This window comes from Chaetodon auriga, chromosome 6 (genome assembly GCF_051107435.1).
Source record: "Chaetodon auriga isolate fChaAug3 chromosome 6, fChaAug3.hap1, whole genome shotgun sequence".
Classification (NCBI taxonomy): domain Eukaryota; kingdom Metazoa; phylum Chordata; class Actinopteri; order Chaetodontiformes; family Chaetodontidae; genus Chaetodon; species Chaetodon auriga.
Genome location: NC_135079.1, coordinates 3243577 through 3263589, shown reverse-complemented (window position 1 = coordinate 3263589; position 20013 = coordinate 3243577). Strand labels below are relative to the sequence as shown.

The 20013-nt window shown below is 44.3% G+C and overlaps 1 protein-coding gene across 1 annotated transcript in view; it reads right to left on the bottom strand.

Annotated features, from left to right (window-relative positions):
- Positions 1-9431: 9431 nt before the first annotated feature.
- The window catches only part of poc1b (POC1 centriolar protein B), a 61615-nt gene continuing 51033 nt past the window's right edge, over positions 9432-20013 (bottom strand). The window contains exon 12 of the transcript XR_013077238.1: positions 9432-9549. The gene's annotated coding sequence lies outside the window, so the exon portion shown is untranslated. The remainder of the gene's footprint in view (positions 9550-20013) is intronic.

The window sequence follows — 20013 nt, the reverse complement described above, 5'->3', positions numbered from 1 at the left end:
TTATAGGCAGGAGTCAAAAAATGAAAGATTTGAAAGAAGCGAGGTCTGGAGAGCCGGAGGTTTTCTGGCTGCAGCGAGAAGGAGGCGAGCAACCAAAAAAATCTGTCTGGGATCTCCTTTTAGTCCGCTGCTCGGAGGGCCCGCAGTCACAAAAGCGTCTGAGGGCAAAAAAAATACGAGAAAAGTGAAAAATCAGAGAAATCAGCTCTCACTCCGAGCCTCCTGCAATGCGCTGCGGGACGAGGCGCACCAGTCAAAACGCGTCTCCTTCACAGATTTCCCGGCTGCTCACACTGGCTGTCATTCATGCATCTGGCCGGAGAGCCCGTGTATTTATCAATGAGTCACACCGGCCCTGCGACGCGGCTGACGCTTCCGCTGCTCTTATATAACTCCACTGCTCCGAGTTCAGCTCCTCTTCCTCCTCTAGCCTCCTTTCTAGAGATCCAGAACAGGACGGTTGGGTAGAGGGTGCCTCTGGATCTGAACCATGCGGGTTACGCACGTATATTGGTGTGCGCGGATGCCGCCTGTCCCCCGCTGTCTGCGCTGTGAATAGACGCTCTGCGGGCTCTGGCTCGATGTGCTCTCTGCGGCGCCAGGCTGCTGAATGGCTACAAACGGGAGGCGTTTCATTGGATACATTATGCCGAGCGGCCAATCAGAGAAGCCCCAGCCGCGGTCGCCTTGGAAACGGGGGCCGGATGGAGCGGCCCGTGTTGATGAATTGTTAATGAGTTTGTCATTCACAAAAACGGAGAGGAATTTCCGCTCCGGATCAAGTGAGTGCAAACAAACAGAAGAACTGCGGGGAGAAGGAAGGAAGAGAGGGAGGGAGGGAGAGTGGCCTTTACTCAGACTGAGAGAGAGAGAGAAGGTTAAAGAGGAGCAGAAGAGCTGTGAGGCCATAATAATACAGGCTGAAGATAATGTGCTTCACAGGCTTCAGTCTGTCTGAACTTTCACAAAGTTCAACTTTAGACTTTTGCAACTTAAAGAAAATGTAAACTCACAATAAACTCCAGATAAAACATTAAACATCAGCTCCAAATGTGGAATAGTTCAGTCTTGTCTTAATAAATAAATAAAAACATTGGATTGAAAGTCTGATTGTGACTGAATAAAAACCTCCTGGAGGGTCAGAGGTCAGCCTGGCAACAACGGAGGCCTTCAGCTTCAACGGCCTCTCAGTGGGACGTCCTTCCTTTGACGACATCTCTATTATACCCTCTTGTCACTGGCTCCTGTAGCTTTATGTTGTGATGAGAAACTGGCTTTGGGTTCCGCGCTGTGTGTTTCAGTAGCTGCACAAACCTGCCAGACGCTCAGTGAGCTTTTACGCAGAACGCGCCAGAGCATCCTGAACTAAGAGGAGAACGCTGGTGCTCGTTTCAAGTCCAACCAGCCTCTAAATATTAAGGTAAAAAACAACAAACAGCAGGAGAGTCTTACGAAGACGCTGCTCGGGTTTTATTTTCGGTGTCTGTTTCAGATGTTTCTGTGCTGCTTTTTAATCTGCAGCATCTGAAATAAACACAGCTGAATAATACCGCTCTGAGACATTGTGAGCGCAGATATTTCTGGCTGTGCAGCCTTCAGTGGACTGAAGAGGGTCGTTTGTGTGGGCGGTGGTATATCAGTGTGTCACCCTCTCTTTCTCTCTCTCACACACTAACTAGACAAACCAGAGTATTCCTGTTCAACTGCAGGCTGTGGAAAGATTATCTTTTCATCCTGACATGTGCAGCTGATGTCTGTGATATTTACATTTAGTGGCTATAAATAAAATCCCTGTAATATTCCAGGATTTCTGTAGCCCAGTTCTTTCTTCACGAGGACACGTCCTGCACACGAACAGAGAACACAGGTGTGTCTGCGTTCACTCTGCGGTCCGAAGCGTTGGCATCGCTTCCCATCGTGTCTCCGGCATGTCCGCGTCCTTCACGCCCTTTTAACGCGGCCCATGCACAGTCACCGGGGGCGCTGATTGCTTCCCGTCGGCCTCCTCAATGGCCTCCACACCAAAACTAAATGCGTTTGCACAGTAAACAAAAGGAGCATTTCCACCGGTTGTGTTTTTAGCGCCTTCTGTGTCTCGCAGTCGACTGTAAAGTCACACAAAGGCTTTTAATTGATGACCTGTTGATTTAATATGCCTGTCCAGACCCAGGAGGTCTGATTAGCTTCAGACTGTAGGTCAAGGAAATGGGTTTCCTTCTACTACAATCATATATCAGTAAATATTACTGTTATTACTATATATAATTCTATGTATTATTATTGATGGTATTGTTATTGGTATTATTATAGTATTAGTATTAGCAGTGGTAGTATTCTATCATTCTGTTACTCTTATTCTTATTTCTTGATGTAAACTGTCGCATAACAGACGGTTGTGATTTACTGTTGCATATTATTTCATATATACTATTTATGGTTGATTTACATTGTCGTACAGCGCACATATTTTTACTTATTTCTTCCATTCTCTAAGCCATTCTTACGTCCTTTCTATTTTCATTACTGTTGGGAGCAACTGCAACGGACCCAACGTCCCCTCAGGGATCAATAAAGTGTTTTGATTGTGATTCTGAAAGCTGTCATCAGACGCCAGATGTACCCTGAGATATGGGAGAAAAGCAGAAAATGGTACAAAATCAAAAAAACTAAGCCAACTAGTGACTCAAATTTGTATGTGGCCAATATAACATCATTGTAAAAATCAACATGAAAAACACAAGAAAGCACATCCTGAAGGTGCGGCACTGAATTTGCTGTAAGAATAATGTTTTGTTTTTCAAAATGATGAGATAAAGCAGCGAGTCTGTCAGGAGGGTACAGGTCTGCAGCTGCGTTTGCAAAGCAGATTAGACAATACTTCACCAATACACCAAAAATCCTTTTCATTTCCTGTCTACAGCTACATCTGAGGTATTAGCTCTCTGGAGGAGTCCCACGTGGCTCTGCATCGCACTGTAACTCACACTCACAGACTGCATGGACCACTGACAGCCAGGTCAGAGTTTCCATCGTGGCTTCCTGTAAACCATATCTCATACAGTGAGTGTGGATTCACGTTAAAACCATTTCTGCCCAAATACAGACGTGTTTTGACAGCAGCCTCATTTCTGTGCTGCATCCCGTCTGTCTCACACCTCGGACACCAGATACGAGAGAGCATTGAGTCCACAGGACTTTATCAGTCACCTGACGACTTCCTGTGTGCCTGTAAACGTAGTGGAATGAAACGGTGGCGTGAAGTGAGCCGACTTTGTTCAGAGTCTGAAAATGCAGCTTGTACTTATAGTTTACATCAAGTGCATTAAAGGTCAGATATCCAGACTAACAGAAATAGATGTTCTGCGTCTCTTCTCAGCAGATGTGAGGACAGAAACGCGTTCGTTTTTGTTGCACTTCCACAATTACTTGTTCCATCTTCACAGACTGAAACCGAAGCTGCTATCTTATAGCTTTTCCTTTATGGATTTATTCATTCATTTTCAAGCCAGGAAGTCCACAAACAGAATAAAAGCAAACAATGGGGTTATAAAATTCAACTGATTGCTTTCAGCTGAGCAGCAGATGATTTAAAGGGAACCAATCGTTTAAGAGAAGACACTTAAATTGATGAGTTTGTTTTCATGTAGCTGCGATCTGAAAGGAACTCCTCTCATCGTGGTCAGCTCACCAGAACGTGGTGAACTAAAGTTTTGGCTTCAGACCGGCGACTGTCATAAATTATTAGGTTGTTTCACTTCCTGCCAAATACAAATATAGCTGCATTTCTTTCTGTCGCTCCCAAACACACACACACACACACACACACATGCTCTAATAGCAGACAACCTCCTTTCAGCCACTCGTCACCTCTTGGCTGCACGTCTGTCTGTGTGAACCCAGGATAAATGTCGACATTGTACGTTTCTGCAAACCATTGATGTGTTGCACCTTTTCCCGTCTTCAGGTTTAAACCATACGATTCCTCACATTTCACAGTTTTCAGTTTCATGTTGTCACAGCGCTGCGGTTCATGTCCGGTTAGGTTTAGGCACAAAAACCACTTGGTTAATGTCAGGAAACGATCATGTGTTGGATGAAAATACCCGGGTTCGTCGCCACAAGCATGGCTGGAAAATGTCCCACGTGTCATTACCGGTTTTCTTGTCACAGCCAGAGCTCGAATCGTCGTCTGCTGCTTCGCCTCGCCGTCACGCCACCACCTCCACCTCCTCCTGATGAGAAACTCTGCTCATATACATGCACCGCTAAGCTGAGCTACGTCACTTTGGTAGTGTAGAAACGTTGATATGATACATATGAAATGTGCGTATTTAACGTATTCAGACACCTGCAAGTCCAGCATTTTACGGGCCAGTGTCTCCGTGGTGTGTTAGCATTTGAAGTGTGCAGCGGCCCCAGTGTTAAGGTTGTCCCTTGGCCCCTGCAGAACGCCCCCCCGCCTCCCCCCAGCGTGACAGAAGTCCCTCTGAATGGAGCCAAGCTGTTTCTATTCACCTTCAAATGAATTCTGCTCTCTTTCACCAGCAGACGCTCCCTCCCTCACCGCCTCCTCCTCCCTGCTGCTCGCCCCATTCTTCTGCCTCTGTCTCTTTTTTTGCCCTTGGCCCCGTCTTTCCCTTCCTCTCTCACCCACTCTGTTTCACTTCTCTGTCTCTTTGTCCCTGTCATGAATTCTGCCATCACTCTCTGTACATTAAATACGTCTGTAATCACTTATTTGTGACTACACGCAAGGAAATGCAACATTTTCAATTAAACTTGCTTTGATCAGCCTGATGGAGGCGTCAAGTGTCGTAACGTGTCCACATAAATATGAAAGCACGGCCCACACCTGAAAAGGACCTACATCCTCTTGAGCGTTTTCACATTATTTACAGAAAGCTGTCTTCCACACTGAAATGCCAAACAATAGAAAACTGTACTTCAACTTTGTCTTTTGGCAGTAAAGCAACAAATTTGAGCTCCAAAGACATCTTGGTTACGCTTGAGGATGGCTCATTAGTGCTATGAATCAACAAAGGAACACATTATAGACCTTTCTGTTGTGAATGCATCTGTTAAACTGTTAAAATGTACCGAATTACAGATGATTGTTCAAGAGGTTTTCTCTGGAGAGCCTGTTCAGAAAGCAAAGATTTGGGCAAACTACCGCTGCAGTGAGGACGGAGGGTTAAAGCCAAAAGAAAATATGCATTTTCACATGTGCCTGGCCTAGTGTGGACCGAAGCCCTTTTTAAACAGAGGCTCTGCAACGCTGCCTTCAGGAAGAGACCCATCATTATGCCGGCTTTGCTTTTTCCCAAAGAACCAAACGTAACGCTGCTGCAGTGTGCGATCTGGATTTCACATATTTTACTAAAAATTCAAAACTACGCCAACTGTCAACTTCATTTGGTCCATGTCAAAACCCGTGGTATGACGCAGCCTGTCACCATGTGATTCATGTAAAAATATCTTCACAGGTAGCAGGTTATCTAATCATTGATTAATATCTCTGGTCTGATGATCTGTTGGCATGTTTACTGTTGCCTTATTCGGCCTGCCCGTGTTTGCGTCGTACTCCTGGAAAACCCCTGACCTTCCTCCTCTCTTTGTCCCTCTCTATTCATTTCCCACAGTGCTGCAGACTTACTGGATTTCACGTCCACTCTGTTGTGAATGAGTGACAGGTGTGTCGGAGGAGAGAACAAAAAGCAAAGTGTTGTTTTTCTCCTGTATCGCTTCTTAAAGTTTCACCTTTTCCTCTCCACGTTTTTGTCCTGTCTCACCCTTCCCTCCACGCATTTGCATTTCAATCGGCTCACATTTCCATACTGACTGACTTAATGATCGACTGAATGATTGAAGATGAGCTTCAATTAGCAGATGACCAGAAGCAAGGAGTTTAAAGGTCAGAGCCACATTATCTCTGCTTAATACCCTCTGCTTCATAGACTCCACTCTGCGACTGTCTTCATGGGACCAGAAACACTGAGGTTTCGGTCCTGGTGCGCTCTGCTCTTCTTTAAAACACACACACAGTCTCTCAAACGTCTTTAAATGTCTAAACATCACATCAAATTTCAGATCTAAATGTTCCCCGAGGGTGAGCAGCGACTCGTCCAAACTCAAATCAGACAGAGGATCATGGAGTCGAAGCTGTTTCATACTCTTAACCTCCATCTTTTCCAGGCTGCCCCCCCAACCCCACCCCCGACCCCACCCTCTCTTCTCATTCAGCAGCTAATCTTGTCCTCCTCCTTGTTTCTTTGCCACCGGCTGCTCGTCTCAGACGGGGAAATCCTTTGTCCTCAAACAAAGACTCACCACATGCACTAATCAGGTCTGGAGCTAGACCTGTCTGTGTGTGTGTGATAATGTGTGCATATGACACACGGGATTCAGGAAGTGAGTATGACTTATCATGGAATTTGTTGTGTGAGAACGACAGAGAGACAGACAGAGGCAGACAATGAGAGAGTGTCTGCACACATCGCTGCGTTGCAAAATCCTAAAGTTAGCACATGATGCACAGGAAGCGTGTTTGTGTTTGTGCTTGAAAGAGGAAGTGGGTGTTCAGTAAGAGCGGTGAACGATACCGTGAGTAAACACACGAAAAGAAGAGCAGGATTGTTTAGATTCCCCAACGTTATTCCAAATATCTCACCAGAAAGTTCTTCTGGTCTACATTTCCGCCTGGCGTGTGATCTGTATGTGGCTTGTCTGGATAGGGAGGAAAACATGCAGGTGCACGCCGAAAACAATGAATCACAATGGCACCAGATCAGCCAAACCAGATCTGGAGGTGATCTGGCACGTGATCGGATCTCATGTCAATGACATCTGCAGAGTTTGACCACATTCTCAAGGAAAAAATCTGCTAAATAAGTTAAAGTTCAGCCTCTTTATACTCGCTCCAGCTGCCCAGCAAAAAAGCTACTGTAAAGCCTTGTTTTTCCTCTGCAAAGGAAGAGAAGAAGAGTCTGTCCGCTACCATCGCCTCCCTCGACTCACCAGCTTTCTTGAAAAGTCAGGCAGCTCTCCCTGATTTGCATATTTGGATCAGATTACCAGGACAAATCCAGATTAAAGCATCACAGATACATTGTCTTATGAAAGACATATGACTATCAGCATGTATGTGTCAGATAGTTTAGGAACATAGTTTCTCCTGCAGGGAGTAAAACGTCTCACTAAGTAAAAGCACATAGGCAAGGCAACGTGAAAGCCAAACAACATGAAGCGACGAAGCAGAGGCCGTGCAAGCGTGCAAGACGAGGAGACGCTGGACTCCTTCCGAGGAGTTTGAGATCAGCAGAGGCCAAGCAGGAGGCGTTGCCAGGCTCCTGCTCGCAGATAACCACCGCATGCTTCCTCCTGTTATCACACTGATTCTATCTGTACAGGGGCAAGGACGCCCAGCAGAGCAGCACCCACGCAAACGCTCGCAGGTGGACGGCACGCGATGCCTCTGACGGCTCATTCTGTGCAGGCCGTTTTCTCGTAAATACCGTGCTCTGGTTTTCAGTGGTACAGTGGTGAAGGCTTCCGGTTTTGGGGAGCTGACTCGGTTACAGAAAGCTGGCCAGATATTTTACAAAATATAAGCAATGCCTGTAAAATGGACAGCTTGAAGACAGACTGAAACTTCACAACTCTGCTTGAGATGTAACAGTTGCATAAGACAAGACGAGGCGTCATGTCGTCTCTACTGTTGTGATACTGTATGATCCTTGAACAGAGACGTGGAACCAAAGAACGAGAGACGCAGCAGACGCCTGTTGGTCCTGAGAGAAACTCAACAATGACACGACCGAGTTCGCTGCAGGCCACAATTCATCCATCCTTACCAAGACACTCCTCCAAAAACGCTTACACTCATTCAAGAAAAAGAAATTGTTGCCAACTGCCAGCGAGGAAGAGGAAGAAGAAGAGCACTTCTGGACTTTCAGTATAAAAGCCAAAGCTTTGGAAAATGTTAAACAGCACACGAGTGAGGTGGAGCTTCCGACCTTTTCAGCCCACAGTGAGATCTTGTCTCTGCTGCTCCGTCAGCTGCCGTCTCCACCACCCATCCGCAGACCATTCATGTGTTAATCAAAGGCCCATTTACACCTACATCACCTCAGGGATGGGGAGCACACACACTGACACACACACACACAAACACTCAGTCGCAGACAAGTAGGCGTACATGTTTCCTGTGTTGTGCAAACTTGTCTCGTTCTCACACTCACACACACACTCACACACACACACACATTTCCTGTGTTGTGAAGGGCGGTTGTTGTGTGTCTTGTGAATGATTTGTATGTTAAATTATTATGATTTTTATGATTACGTCGCATAGCTAAGTGCATGTTTTAAGCGAAATAATGAATTATTTTCACAACAGGGTGGTGATTATTGACTGTGTTGTCGGTTTGCAAGTGTTTTCTTGTGTTATTAATGCTAAAGTTTTTGTTTTTTATGTAATACATGCATACGCAACATCACAAACCTGTTTGCACTGCTGTTATTTATATTAACATTGGCTCATATCCATACATCTGCGCAATATTACTTATTTTTTTTACTTTTATACATGGTTTCTACTGCATAATAGTACAAAACACCGTATTTATTTTCCATTATTCATGTGCAATTCAATATAACACTAGTATTTTTACGGCAATAGTATTCTTATACTCTTGTATACAGTGTACATATATATATAGTTGATTTTGAGTCTGTTGATCTTTTCTGTCTCTCTTTTATTCTTTGCTGTCTGTAACAATTTAATTTCCCCAGCATGGGATTAATAAAGTTTTATCTTATCTTTTCTAAACCACACTGTCAGAGTCATATGGAAACTGAAAAGCACACACACACTCTCAGATTTCCAGGGAGGTCCTGTCCAGCTGTGTCGTGACAGCTCCAGACACACACACAGACACACACCCTGGTTAGCGCTCTGTGAAGACAATGGCGGCTCCAGCGTTATCAAGAGCACCATCACTCTGTCTCTGCTCTGCATCGCCTCACTGCTGTCCTGCCTCTGTATCTGTGAGGGGCTGGGGGTTGTGAAGAGGGTTTGGTCAGCTTCAATGAAGTGTCACGCTCATATTGTCTGTGTGTGTGTGTGTGTGTGTGTGAGAGAGACCCTCAGAGAGGATTTCCCCTTCGCTGGGTGTCCACTTCCCTCTGCCTTTAGCCCATTTCTGTCTGTCACTCTGCCTTCATGTGTTCAGATACAAACAGGCTTCTTTCCTCTCACTCTGGAGCTTCCAGCCGTGTTTAGCACTCATCGTGTCATTTACACATCAGCTCAGTTATTTCATGAAGCTGCCTCTGAGGAAGTGACAGTCATCAGCCCATCACATTGCTTACTGGCATCTGACGAATGAAACATGTTTTGCAGAGAATGCTGCCTTGCAATATCTTTACCTTGCGAGATTTGTTTGGAGATACGCCCAGACTGACTAGAGCCAGCATCAGTGGAACTGCATTTTCTTATCAGCTGCAGCCTTCAACCATGTTTGCGACTCTTTGTGCCACAGTCAGGAATTTCTAAACGGAAATGGAAACACACAGAAGAGCAGAATTGAAGAAAGAACATATGATCACATCGTCTGCGTACATAATGATTTTTAATTTGAGCAACATAAACATAACTTCTTTTAGGCCGAACTTCCTACATAAGTTAACATAACACAGGAGCTACAGTATCACACTGAAATTAGGTCACTATACAGCACATTACACATTTCATGAACATGCTCGTGTAGTTTTCTAAAGAGAAGCACCTGCAGCTTGGTCTGGAGTTTTAACTGGTGTTCTCAGGTGACCTTAACGTCTGATACTGAAGTTTGCATTCATCAGCACTGTTTGACACCTACTGTCATTAAATGACTGATAGTGTGTGTTAAAGCAGATAATTGTTCCCTAAAAGAAGAAGTAAGTGATTGTGGTGGTTGAACTGATTGTGGAGGTACTTGGTTTTAAACAATTGTTTTCAAAAATCCTATGCAAATGAACTCGCTGCAGCTGTTAGCTACACATCACACTGTCAGTTCTCATTTTACAAAAGCAGAAATTAGATTCAAAACAACACAGAAAAAAACATTACACAAATACTTTCTGAATGAATGTCCCAGTTGTGGTATTTTTGGAGCTGATATTTCTTTTAATATGTCCGACTGTATTCATAACAGTAAGAAACAAATTCCAGATTAATGCCAATTTCAGCCCACAACACTGGCTGCTGTCCAAAGGTAAAAAAGTCGACTCGTGCTCAGATGCAGCTAATTTTGGTAACATGAGCGTATCCAGTGTTGCCGTCAGTGGGTCTGACTGAAAACAGAGCTGGATGATTTCAATGATCTTCCTGAATTAAGTAACATCTCCAGCGTGTTTGTGACTTTTGAGGAGTGAAACTGCTCAAACATTTTCATTTTGTGTCAGTTTAACGGTTTGGTCACCTTTTAAAAGCATGCAAAGGTAACACGTCCAAAAAACATCAAAGCAAAATCTAATTTCTCAATTGTGCACTTGACTTTTGCCCTTAGACTTTTGAGGATCATTACCAAATTCAATCGGCTTCACTTTGGCAAAAAGGTGGTGGTGAATTTGTTGCCTCAGTTCAGATGGGACTCTCCTGTTCATTGCAGCCAATAATAATGATTTACAGCAACAAGATTTGATGCTTGCTCATTGCTACTTTCCAGCAAAGCCTTTGCTTTGCTACCAACACTCAACATGCGCTGTTGTGTTTTTTATGAGCAGGTAACGGAAAAGTCAAGGTGTTTTGCTGTTGGTTCAAGTGGACAGAAATTGCTGCTGCCCTGCACTTTCGACTTCTGTGGTCTAGTGAAAACAGGAAGCGTCGAACTGAAGGGCGTCCTTTGAGAGCGAGTCGGCAAACAAACAGACGAGAACAAGCATGAAGAAAACAGGAAACACTAATGGGGAGGGGATGGGGAGAGTTTCGCAATGTTGAGCTGTGAATGAGTGTGTGTTGTGCTGTGTGTGTGTGTGTGTGTGCTTTTGGTGGTATTACTATTAATTTTTGTGACTCCATTTCAAGAGGATGCAATAATAAGAAAGGCATACAGCAGCAGAGGGGTCATCAGAGAGCAACGCTGAGAGACAGACTGAGAGAGAATCTAGTGTATGGAGTTCAGTAACAATGTCCAAAAAAGGTTGTCTCTCTGTCTCTGTCTCATGGATCCACTTTGATTCTCTTAGCAAAACATCACTGACATTCCTTGTCAGGTCACTGGGAAGAGAGTGGGCGTGCTTCAGTTTCCAAACAGCTGTGCAGACATTCATAGACGTCAGCCAGTGGACTCGATGTACAGGCAGCCGTCAAAACGAGACTGAACATGTGCACACGAGCTGTCGATGTCCGCTGTCTGGCTGATGCTGCTTTTGCTTTGTATTTTCAAGAACTGGATTTGGAAACTGTTCTGACTGATTCAGTGTCAAAGACGTGTCGCTGTAAATCCTCAAATGTTTGTCTCAAAAGCAGAGATAACCAGCCTCATATTAGAGACAGGCCCTTATTCCTAATTATGTCACAATAAGCATATATCTTGTATCGTATTTTTTTGAGCCACTTGTTTTGATCTGCTTCCATTTTAATTTGTGGTTAATTCAATCTGGGCACGTCTTCCTGTTGTCTTGATACAGTCGAGATAATTTACACAGCTTCATGTGCATCAGTACAACAACATGATCTCACCAGTTTGTTGCTTTGTGTTTCTGCTCTCAATTGAAATACTGTCCTCACTCACTAATTCATTGCTGATGGTTTCACATTAAAAGCCTTCCAGCAGCTCAGAGAACATAATTTCTTCCATTCCTGAGAGGCTTTAATGTGAAACGGCTGCAGGAAGTATTCAGGTCCAGTGAGAGTATAGCAGACAGTATAACAAATTATAGTCATTTGTATTGGCTGCTGTTATTTGTTGTCAACTACTATTTGTAAACCAGCTTTAATTGGGAATTTATGGCAAGAGCACTGGTCAAAAAGTGGGAGCAATACATGCAGACACACACCTCATTTCTTGAAGGGTTTATCATGTACTTTCACTATCTTGCTTCTGCTTATGTTTATCTGACAAAGCGTCTCCTGTGATAACGCCAACTTGATGTGACTTACTCAGCATTCTGCACATGAGTCCACTGGTTTTTTTTCCACATAATGAAGCCTTCTGCAACTAATCAACAAATACTGGCCAGCAGCTGCCACTGAGACAACAAGTGGAACTTTGCAGATTCTGATGGATTGCAGCCAGACAGCAGGGTTGTGTCTACTCTTAAGTGCTCACCAACACAACGGGTCATTGTGTCACTGTAATCCAAACTGCAGCATAAACAAGGTAGACAGAGCAACACCCGGCGTCTTCCAACCTCGACCACACAGTGATGCAATTGAATTTGCCTCATCGCTTCCTGAAAAACATCCAGGAAAATTAAACACAGGAAGGTTGGAGTTAAATGGCACCGGGGCATCCTCCCTGTGTGTTTTTTTTAATTACTGTGCATCATCTTTCAGTGACTTTATGACTTCCTGTTTATGTTTTATTGCTGTATTTTAAAAGAAATCTAATTGGAACTTAAACAAAAGGCAGAAGTCCAATTACACATATTGTTGTAATATTTTTTGCTGTGTGTTCTTGCACTTTTTTAGGTCAGAGATTCCTCTTTTGACCCGTCTTTTTATGTAGCAGGCACTCTGACAAAGCTTTATGGGAGCCGCAGCTGTGTTATGCTAACACTATAATCACTCTTTTATCTTTGTCCAAATGGTGAGCTGTCCAAATTTGACCCAGGAACTTGTTTTAGTGTTTTTTAACAAGATGGAAAAAAGAACCTTTGTATGAGAACATACATTTAGGAATCAAAGCTTGTTTTCACCGAGTATGTTTGAAATGAGCAACCGTTTACAGCTTAGGTACCATTGACATCGAGCTCAAAGTGACGTCTATCGGTAACTCTGTTGGTACAAGTATGTGCATGTGTTGAGAGTAAGACCAAAACCCAACAAACTCCACATGACGGCAAATTATGAAGTCTGAGCTTGTTGCATTCCGGCGCCGCGTGGCTTCCCCCAGCCTCCATAACATCCCAGCAATCTCCCTCAAAAAACAAAAAAAAAACAAAAACAACCACACATCAGGAAATGAGTCGTGTCATACAAGTTCAGGCAAGACCCCTCGCTCCTCGACAGCTGTTTCAGTCCCACATGCACACATAGACACACAGATATCCCAGCATGGTCTGGAGCTTCCCATGCAAGTAAGGCTGAAGTATGGGAGGAATGCAGTAAACACTGGGAAAGGAAGGAGGTCCTGAAGCAACGTGGGTAATGACCCCCCAGAGCAGGGGATGATGGGATGGCGAGCAGGATGAGGGCCATTATGTGGTTGTTTGTTGCTGATTTGCTGGTTGTTGTGTGACCCTAAGTGAGGTGGCCCCTGTAATTAGGCCGCTGTTGCAGTTATTACTATGAGCATCTGTTTAGTGGGACAAACCAGAGGAGGAAAACCTGCATAAGGACTGAGTGTAATTGGAAGCGGATGTGTGTGTGCATGAGTCTTCCAAACGCATCTGTGTAGCATGATGCTGCTCAAAGTACTTTAATTTTCCAAAACATTCACGTTAGTAGATGTGTAGAGATACACACACCCAAATAAGTTGGAACTGAGATTTAAGCCTGCTAAGACAAACTTGGACACAAGTTTGGTGAGCTTGGTGTGAAGAGTAATCAGGCCGGTTCTAAATAAGCCTTGACACCCTTAAACTATGGGATGTTGAAATTACTGCACAAATACTGTAATTATTGTACACTGGCCAACGCTGGTATGGAAAGACAGCCCATGACCTCAACCCTAAGCGTCACCTTTGGGATGAATTAGAGTGCCAGCTACGAGCCAGGCCTTATCAGCCAGCATCTGTGGCTCACCTCACTAATGCTCTTATGGCTGAAAAGGACCAAATCCCTGCAGCCAGGTTTCAAAATCTAGTGTAAGGCCTTCCAAGAAGAGTGTTCAAAAACACTAGGAACAATTGCAATGCAAGGGTGAGAGCAGCTAGCTAGCGGCCATTGGGCTAACAGAACTACAAGTAGCCACCTTAACATAACTAAGAACAAGCTAGGTGAAGCTAGCAGTGCTCTATTAATCTTGACAGGCTCTATTATTTCTTTTGATTCATTGAACACAGCCAAGCCAATCTGATTTTTTGTGTGATAATTATGGTCAGAAGTTTTATTACTGTTTTAAACAACTGCTCTTTTCTCAGAAAGGTGAGTTCATAACATAGTTTAGCGGGTGCAGACTTATCCTTGTTATGCTGGTTGGGTAACATTTAGCTATTTGGCTGCATTATCTGACGTGTTAGCTGGCTCACAGTCCTGTTCTGTTCCCAACCAATGTATTTTACCAACATTATTTCAAAGCATGTTTATCTCTTTTGTTTATTTGTTAAGTGTCCATGTCCGTGATAAACTGTGAAAAGGAATTCTGATGATTCTTCCACCACTACCACTTAATGTGATTTCTGTCTTGCTGTTTCTGATGATACAGATGAAAGATAATCAGACTTTTGACTACTACACTACTGCATCTAATATTTTTGTCCTGTCTGCATCTTTGTGAAGTCCATGTTTGCCTTCCCGTTGAAGAAATTTAACAAAAGAAACAAAACCGAAATCATCATCTCAGACTGGATGACTTCAAATCAAAGACATATGTAACTTTAACTTAACCTTGACGCGACTCTGGAGGGTTCTGGCTGCTCTGCAAATGTTAGCAAAAGGTACGAGGTCCAAGAACCAACTCTGCTTGACTTGACCCCACTACCACCCAATGTAGTGTAGCTATGGGCCACCCAGGCTGTCACTCAGTCACACACACACACACACACACACACACACACACACACACACACACACACAGTGGGTCACCATTGTTCAGATGTCTGGACTGGAGTCGGTCCAGGAGAACAGGCCTCTCTACACTCCATCCCCTTTGGAACAATTAGCACAAGGGATGACCTTTGACCGACTGAGCGGCGGGGAAGAAATGAGCTTCAAGGAACTGCGGAGGGCACAAAGCCAGGAGTCTTACACGCTTCTGAAGATAAACAATAACTGGGGTTTTTGAAGAGAGTGGTTAATTTGCTTCAGCTAAGAGGATGTGGTCTCCGTTAACTGTTCCAAAGTTTAGATCAAACACAAAAAGGTAATCCAACATTTGCAGTCGGAGCCGCTGAACTTTGGAACAACGTGCTTGAGGAAATCCTGTTACAAAAGATTCTTCTCAACACTCATTTTTCATAAACGTTAACCATCTTCAGTAGCAGAGTTTACGTCCAAATGTATCTCAAATTCCAACGGAATTTTGAGATTTTGAGAGAAGGAAGTTGTTTTCCGTCCACTTTCGTGCAATTACTGGGAGTTGGTTCATCGAGATATGCAGTGCCCTGACATTTTACCGTAAAAAGTAACGGGTTAAAAGTAGACCATTTTAATTATGTTGTTATTGTGTGTTTCAGTTTCTCTTTTTCTTTTTAGTTTGGTTTGGTTTCTTCTTTGAAAACCTTTTCTAAACATTCATGAAACAGATCTAAACTGCATTCAATTGACACAAAACTCTATAAACCTGCAATCAAGTGCACTAAACAACCTAATGTCTTGTGTTTAAGTCGCCTAACCACGAAATAATCCTGCTTTGCGTCACTTTAATCAATTGAGGCCTACAGTACACGTTACTCTGTAAGCGCGTTTAAATCCACTGACAGCAGATTTCCATTCAGTGCTCCAGCAGCTGTGACAGTGACACACAGCGACAGTGAGCAGACGGCCGCTTTTACGCTAAGAGTCGACAGCCGTTAGCCAAATGCCCGAGATGCAGCGATTACCACTGTCACTGCTCAGCAACCTGGGCTACCAACTGTCATCACACTGAGCCACATCACACACGGCACGTGGACACACACACACAAATACATGTACAGTCAAATAAAATAAACCAGCCGTCATTGCTGTTGCGCACATTTAGCTCATAATGGACTCAAGCATTCATTCCACTCCATAAACAAACCCCTTTATAGACATTCATACGTCATATTCATCAATCCAAGGACACACGTGCATTCCCCTCCCTCCACACTCTTCAAACACACACATATTTCCGTTCCCACTGTGGCTGAGAAGCCTAATCCTTGGCATTGGTGCACCATGCCCACCCCCCACGCCTGCACCGGTTATTATCGGGGATCTGAACAAGGCCAGAGTTGGCGGTGCTGGCATACCAAGTCTTGCCTGCCCCCCTTCTTCCTCGCCTCACCCTCCCCTTCTCATATCCCCATCCAGCCTAACTCCCGGCGTAGCCAGCACGCCCTGGCTCCTTCAATCCCATCAGACCTGCACGGGGCCAGCTGCCCACAGGTCTCGTGCATGGCTGCGGTGTCTTAAAGGATCTTCCTGCCTCTAATGCCACTTAAGCGCAAAGCGCTTCAGCCGGGGAAGGCTCAGTGCTGACGGCGCTCCCCTAAAGATCAAACGTCACTGTCGCACGACCGGCGGCTTGCTGGATGGCCCTTTGCCCGCTCATCACACTACAGCAAGCTGCCGGGACAGGAGGGATGGGGGTTACTGTACCATAGCCAGAGATGACTGTATGGGCTATAGGAGGCTGCCAGGATGAAGGAGAGCCAAGCAAGACTGAGGGCTGATGGGATGTGATTCAGAGATCAGAGCCTGCCTGTGTGTGTTTTTATATACTTTGGCACCAAGCAAATGCCCGCTCCTAGACCTTTGGGTACACATGTCAAACTTGTTTTTTAATAACCTATGCAGGCATCCTAAATTTAAACCAATGCCAATGACCCCATGAATGAGTTAATCAGTATCAAAACTGTATCTGAAAAGCAACTGGAAGTCGACTAAGGTTAAAAAAATTGTGTCTTCATTTCTTTACTCACCAAAGTTCACTGAACTGCACCACTGAGTGATGTAACTTTCAAGATAAAGTTTTGGGCTTGGCTGGCACTCACAGTGCCTACAGCCCATCAAAACTGCTGCGTGGTCACTGCTTCATGCTTATCATTATTATTTTGTATGTTTATGTTCTTCATGTGAACAAACAGTTCTGCGTCTTTGCTTGAAAGTGCTGAATATTTAGTGTTTATGTGAAAAATGGACTTCCTGCCTTCCTGGCGCCTGATCATGACTTAGCCACAACACAGGCCTCTTTCCCATTTCCCGCCTCTGTTCAGGAAGACCGGCTGCGAGGTCATGAGGTTACAGCCTGTTTAAAGAGGGACAGTGCATAGTGAGACATGGCCAGGCACTAGCATGTGCCTCTATCTTTTGTCAAGCAATTTTTAAGCAGAATTGAAAAAAATGTAAAACCAAAGAAAATGTGAATCCTCAGAAGTTGGCGGTATAAGCTACATTACACATGGCTATAATAAACAGAGTAGAAGAAGAGGAATGTTGAAAACCTTCAGCGCCTGAGAGAAAAATGGAGAAATGCCTGCAGGAGTTTGTTTGTTTGGGCAACTTTTAATTGTTCTCTCATGTCAGTAAGTATTGGCCATGTTTCAGGCTGTCTGGTGATGAAGATTATGAGGATGAAGAGCGTTATGCTACATAAAAAGACGGGTCAATTTTGCTGCTTCCATCAAGCTTTTTCCAATGCGATATCTCAAAATGTGCATAAAAACACCTTGACGGAAAACAGCTAATGTTGCTTTAAGTTGTGTGTTTTTGGTTCTGACAGTCATCGAATTGGATTGAAAACATTAAGACAATCTCATCACATTATTGAAAACTGGTGCTTTTCTTGCTATTAACAACTATAGAGACAGAAGTTGGCGTTATCCAACAAGCTATCAAAGACCAGACAAGACCTCACATTTCTAGAAGACCAGAACGATCTGGAAACATCAGAGAACTCGTGCAGGATAAAACAGCCAGGTGAAAATAAGATGTCTTGTAAAAAAATCTCCACGTGTGACCGGTGAAAGCAGAGGGACAATCCAGTTACCTTGGGAATAAGAAAGGAAGAGACCTAATCAAATCAATCAATTAACTGAAGAGGGGTTCCCCCCGTGGTCGCGGTATTGATGGATTTCCAAACGGGTGGAATCCACTTTGTGCTATCAATCGCTGATTGATCTCTGATCCATTGGGACCTCTTTGATGTCAAGAACAAAGGGTCCCTATTGGGTTACACAGGTCAGGATTGATGATGCGTGAAATCAAGGCCTCAAAGGGGGAACTTAGGGGAAGACACTCTTATCTTCCCATGGGAAGATCACAGTTTCTCTAAAACAGGCCTTTACGTAAAAGCTCTTTGGAAAACCGTTTACGGCTACAAAGGCTGGCGAACCATCAGATGAAAGTGAACTTCAAAGCAGAACTCCAGGTTCAGGGTTTTCGGTTGCTGGCAAAGAAAGAACTAAGGTGGATGGGTCCTTTCCTGCTTTCGAGTCACCTGACACGGGGCGTGCACTTCCTGAGCGAATAAAAATTCCTGTTTATTATTATGAGGGAGAAGAGAGGAGCCGTTTCTGACAGAGAGCGCCGTCTCCTCTGAGCCCTTTGGCTGCTCCTCTCGCTTTCTGTCGTCTGTCGACTCCCTCCTCCCTCCCCTCCCTTTCTCCAGTCTGGGGATAGACGCGCTGACAGATGGACCCAGTACATCCGGACCCAGGAGCGAGGAGGCTGGAGGGAGTGCAGAAAACGGGGAGAGGAGGGTGGGATGGGTGAACCTGGAGGGACAGACGCCAGGAGAGAGGGAATAACAACAGCGGGTGCCAGATACAAAGTGTTTCTCCTCGCGGGTGAAGGAGAGTTATCTGATTCTGGGAATGGGGGGATGATGAAGTGGTGGAAGGAGGAGAGGGCTGAGAGGGTGGAGGGGGGGCAGCGTGTCGGCTTGGGTTCACCAACACCTGGTGGGGATTATAGGGGAGGAGAATGGGTGGGAGTTGGGGGGCACTGCTGTGTTTGGGAGGAAAGACTTCTTTTTTGTCTTTTGGCAAGTTGCTAGATTAGAGGCTTGGAGCGAGGAAGTAGGGCTTTTCCAAAAGACTCGCACACACACAAACATAAACATCAGGGTTATTAAAGGCGATCCATTGCAGCGAAAGGTTATTGCTTTTCAGGATTTAAGCGTAAATTGTCATTAAAAGATGAAGCTGCGGTTATTCTGTAGTTTTCTTTCCAGCAAATCCCATAAAAAACTGAAAACCAAAGATGTGTGAGCCCGTCTCTGCTTTCTGATTGCCTGTCCTGTCTGTGGCACTCACCAACAAAAAGATAAAAACGGCTCCCAATTATATAGTTCCATTTCTCAAAGGTCCAGCAGTTTCCTAAAACACTGGTTTTTAGCTAACGTTACACAAACAGGAGTAAATAGTGGATTTGTCAGGGACTATTTTCAGAGGTTAAACACACATTTGGTGCTGTCGAGAGTATTTCTGCAACAGGATGGTGTATGTGGGATTGAATCAAAATAAACTACACTGTGTGTGTGTGTGTGTGTGTGTGTGTGTGTGTGTGTGTGTTCATGGTAATGAGGGAACTTGTCACAACAGCGTGGCACAATGGGGCTCTATGGCACAGAGGAGGAAGATATCAGGCAGACAATATGTGTTGATAGGATCAAGTCATTGTTGCTTTAGGTCTGTTTGTGGGGGTTGTTATTGCCAGCCTGTCATTTAAAGGGATTTTTTTTAAATGTGTTTTTGAGCAGTTTTATTTTTTCCGTTCCATTTCTAATTTTAGGTTTTGCGAGGGCACAAATTCACATAAACAAATGTAATCAACTGCTATCTTTGTCTAATGGCAACTGTCATCAACACCGTGGAACAGATGATTAGTAACATCTGATGGTTAATGGAGGTCTTTCATGGAATTATGGTCCTCCTGTCTGATTTTACCAATCTGGATTTTAATCTGGATATTTATTAAACTGGGTATTTGTTTGACATTTTCACTTAGTGGTGGTCGTAATG